The sequence below is a fragment of the Callospermophilus lateralis genome, chromosome X, assembly GCF_048772815.1.
Source record: "Callospermophilus lateralis isolate mCalLat2 chromosome X, mCalLat2.hap1, whole genome shotgun sequence".
NCBI lineage: Eukaryota > Metazoa > Chordata > Mammalia > Rodentia > Sciuridae > Callospermophilus > Callospermophilus lateralis.
This window is the reverse complement of record NC_135325.1, coordinates 13,538,601-13,543,576: the sequence shown is the minus strand read 5'-3', so window position 1 is coordinate 13,543,576 and position 4,976 is coordinate 13,538,601. Positions and strand designations below refer to the sequence as shown.

At 34.1% G+C, this 4,976-nt stretch overlaps 1 non-coding gene across 1 annotated transcript; it reads right to left on the bottom strand.

Moving 5' to 3' along the window:
- Positions 1 to 4,595: 4,595 nt before the first annotated feature.
- On the bottom strand, positions 4,596 to 4,698 carry LOC143639537 (U6 spliceosomal RNA). Its single transcript, XR_013154695.1, has one exon. It is a non-coding gene; the product is annotated as a U6 spliceosomal RNA (small nuclear RNA).
- Positions 4,699 to 4,976: the final 278 nt, after the last annotated feature.

The window sequence follows — 4,976 nt, the reverse complement described above, 5'->3', positions numbered from 1 at the left end:
TGCCATGTCCTGAGTTGTTTCCTTCCACCATACACTTCAGCCATTATATTCTGCTTCACCTCAGATTGAATGCTATGGAATCAGTTGACCATAGTCTGAACCTTTGAAACCATGAGCCTCCAAATTAACTTTTCTTCCCCTAAATTGTTATTTTCAGGTCTTTTGGTCACACTGATGGAATGATAACTAAAACATCTGCCTTCTCTACCCTTTGTTACTAGATATGCGTGCACATGTGTGTTATTGTGAAGGGACAAGCACATGTGTGCACAGGAGCATTAAGGAAAGCATACAACTTACAGATCTCCTATTCTTACCTAGCCTAGATTTATATCATTCCATAGTTTGGTTGAGAAAAACAATACCCAGATCTGTCTCATGTAGTGCTGCCTTTTATTAATTGAAACCTTATAATTTATTTCTTAGTGATCACACCTGTATCACATTTACTAAATTTCCTTCTTCCAACCCTTCCAAAAATCCTCTCATTGGAGGAGCCATAAAATCACCTTTTTAAACAGAATTTCTGACTTAGTCCTATAAAATCATAATTCAAAATATTGGTACTAAATTTTTCTTAATGCCATCTATACATAATGAATTTCTGCATGCCACTTTATGTCCTGATTGTCCTTTATGTCCTGACTGCAAGAGAAGCCATTTTTGCTTAGGGAAATATTTCATCTCTGTAGATTTGTATGTGGGCATTGGGCTGCCAGAAAAAAAGAAATTACCAAATACATTGTTTCCTTTGGAGCCCTCAGTTTGAGAAACTAGAAACATACTTTTTCCCGTAGTAGAATCTGCTTATTCCTGATACCTACCATTATTTACCTCTTCTGCTTTCTTCAGTTAGATTCCGTTTTAACCTTCCATGTCCTACCTCTCACAGTGTTCTAATTTGTAAACTACATCAAGTAGATGGAGTGTAAATATTAAATTCAGGATGCCATGTTAGCCTCTCAAATTAACAAACTGAAAGGTTATGATAATTACAGGTTTATCATTGAAGCTAGATTAAAAGATTGAGGTGAAGCTAAACATGTGCATGCAACTTTAAAACTGCCTATTATGAAAGAATGTGTAGGCCACAAAGAACGTGTCAGTTTTATGTCAAATCAAAATTGGCTTGGTTAAAATTAATGGTGAATAATTCAGAATAAATGCAATCAGAAATATCTCTAAAATACTTCCATAAAATTTAAGTTATTTCTCAATGATAGTACCTTCAATAAACTCCTAGGGGCTTTCAAAAAATAACTTAGACCAACATAAAATAAATACTTCAATAGTATATTTTATTTTCCTTTTTGTTTTCTTTCTTTCTATGTTTATTTATGGTATTGGGAATCAAACCCAGGGGCACTTAACCACTGAGCCACATCCCCACCCCTTTTTATTTTTTTTTTATTTTGAGACCGGGTCTAACTAAGTTGTTGAGGCTGGCTTTGTGCTCAATATCCACCTGCCTCAGCCTTTAGAGCTGCTGGGATTATAGGTGTGCACCACCATGCCTAGCTCAATAGCATATTTTTAAAAAGGTGTTTATGGTAGATTTATTTCACTTTTTTTGCAGTGCTAAGGATTGAGCCTTTCACACTCTACCACTGAGTTACATCCCCAGTCCTAGTAGCTTCATTTTAAACCAAGCTAGACAAAGATGTGGAAGTAAATTCACACACACACATACACACATATGTGTGTGTGGGGGTGTGTGTATATATGTTAGAAAGTGTTAAAGAAAATTCAAGCCACAATTTAGTGCTAATCATGACACTTTTATGCAGTCAATTGCACTAGTGATATCTGTATTATGCTTTCAATCCAAAGCCTAAGAAATGTTATGATCATTAGAACTTAGCTATTTCTACAATGAGTATACTTGTAACTACTTGAAAACAAGACTCATACATTGCTTCATGTAAAATACAATTTACTGGGAAAAGAGTTTCTGCAAACATAGCCACTTTACTTTCTGCATTCCATTTCAACCTTTTTCAAAATATTTACCACCCACTAGGCCTCCTGATTTCTTTTTTGTGTTTATTTTAAGACATTTCAGTGTTTTCAGGTAAGTGTCTCAGCAAAGGCGGAAAAGAAGATTAGAGACTAATATGGAGGGTCTAAGATTGCCTTTGAGTAATGTGAACATAAAACCAGAGCCAAGATCCAAGAGTTTGGATCTTGCTGCCTTTTAACTGATTTATTCCTAGAGAACAATTCAGAGAGAATAGAAAGCAGGTTATCTGTGAAGCCTTTTAAAGAACACATTTCTAAGCTGGTAGTGACATGGGCACAAATATGCTATTGTAGTATGTTGAACTACTAAGAAAAATACCTTATTTTCAAATTAATAACACACATAACCGTAGTTCTATTTTTCTTTATATTTGTTTTATTCATTTTAAATTATATTTTCCTTATATTTATTGAGGTGGCTCATCATACAATGTAAAGGATCAAATAGGTCTATAAGTCATATTACAAACGAAAGCAGTCTTCATACTGTATTTCACATGCCTTCCAACAATTATAGCTAGAGTTCTTTAAAAAAATTGAAGTTCAAAAGCCTAAATAATGTTTATTTTGGTACTTCTAGATATTTTTATTGTAGATACTATGAAAGTGAAGGATTTCAACCAATTACTCCATACTTAGAGATGCAACCATACTAATGCTTCTCCCCCACCTCCCAGTACTGGGGATTGAACTGAGGGGTTCTCTACCACTGAGCTAGACCCCAAGCCTCCAGTAACAATTTTAGATCTGTTAGTATTGAGAAGAATAGGTGATGAAGTCAGAGAGAAAATTCAAGAATGGAGGTAGCGGGGTGGGTAGACCATGTAGGCATGATTTTGTAAATCATTCTAAAATCTTGGCTCTTACTCCTGGCTTAAATAGAAAGTTATTTTGGTCAGCACCATTCTGGTTATTCTGTTGATAATAGACTATAAGTTTCTCTTCTAGGTAATTATGGATTGGAATATTCAGCAAAATCCTCCTGATAAAAAAAAAAGGATATCCTTACCTCTACTAAGACTAAAACTCCATGTTCATATATGAATACAGGACCAGTGTAATTTCATATTATGTTCAACCACAAGAATGTGATCCTAATTAGAATAATTTATTTGTAAATAATTTATTTATGTAAAATATGTCAAAATACGTTTCACTGTCATGTACATCTAAAAAGAACAAATTAAAAATAAACAATACCCCCTCTTAAATCCTTCCTCAAGTAGTTTTCCATGAACCCTAGAGTCCCAGTTCCTTAGAAGCAGGTACAAGAAAAATATTTGGAAAAAAAAAAAAAAAGAATAAAACCCCAGAATTGTACCAGGCTAAAAGTGGGGCACTGAGGATACAAGTGTTTCTCAAACAGAATTATGTCTGATCCTATTTTTTTCAGATATCACAAATACCTAAGAAATGTAGGAGTTTAGAGGTACAAATGTGTTTGTTTCTCACCTTCCTCTCCTGTCAAGTAAAGATTTTGTATGCTCTCTTTCCCTCTCTTCCTCTTTCTCTGTCTTAACTTTTATAATTTTTAATTTTTAACTGAAAATAAGTATTGTGTGTATTTTAGATGTACAACATGGCATTTTGATATATGTATACATGTGAAATGATTATATCAAGTTAATTAACACAGACTCAGTTACCGATCATCCCGATTTCCAGCTATTGATATTTTCTTTTTTAAATTTTTTCTTTTTTTCTTGGTTTAAAAAAAATAAATCACAGTACAATGCATTACAATTCTTATTACACATATACAGCACGATTTTTCATATCTCTGGTTGTATATAAAGTATGTTGACACCAATTCCTGTCTTCATACATGTACTTTGGATAATGATGTCCATCACATTGCACCATCCTTGCTAATCCCCTGCCCCCTCCCTTTCCCTCCCACCCCTCTTCTCTATCTAGAATTCATCTATTCCTCCCATGTTCCCCCTCCCTACCTCAGTATGAGTCAGCCTTCTTATATCAGAGAAAATATTCGGCATTTGTTTTTTTGAGGGATTGGCTAACTTCACTTAGCATTATCTTCTCCAACGCCATCCACTTACCTGCAAATGCTATGATTTTATTCTCTTTTATTCCTGAGTAAAATTCCATTGTGTATATATGCCACATTTTTTTATCCATTCATCCACTGAAGGGCATCTAGGTTGGCTCCACAGTTTAGCTATTGTGAATTGTGCTGCTATAAACATTGATGTGGCTATGTCCCTGTAGTATGCTGTTTTTAAGTCTTTTGGATATAGACTGAGGAGAGAGATATGAAAAAATGCTCATCATCTCTAGCAATTAGAGAAATGCGAATCAAAACTACTTTAAGATATCATTTCACCCCAATCAGAATGGCAGCTTTTATGAAGACAAACAACAATAAGTGTTGGTGAGGATATGGAGAAAAAGGTACACTCACACACTGCTGGTGGGACTGCAAATTGGTGCAGCCAATATGGAAAGCAGTATGGAGATTTCTTGGAAATCTGGAAATGGAAACACCATTTGACCCAGCTATCCCTCTCCTCGGTTTATACCCAAAAGACTTAAAAACAACATTCTTTTTTTTTTTTTTTAATATGGAACACTTCATGAATTTGTCAGCCTTATACAGGAACCATGCTAATCTTCTCTGTATCATTCCAATTTTAGTGTATGTGTTGCCAAAGTGAGCATGGCCAATATTTTCTTGTATTCATTTTCTATGTTATTCTCTTTGTAGTTTTGTTTTTTTTAAAATTCTTTTTATTTTATTTTCAGGGATTTAAAGAAGACAAATATGTATGTAAATGTACGTTAACCCTGCTATTTTGAACAAAAGTCAAATGTAGTATGTCTGCAATAAAAAAAAAAACCTAGTAAAGAAACAAAGTAGAATATAAGTTAGATGAAATATGAAATCTCTGGTGCCAGGACTCCAGTTTTCAAAAACAGTCTCAAAGAAATTATTTTAC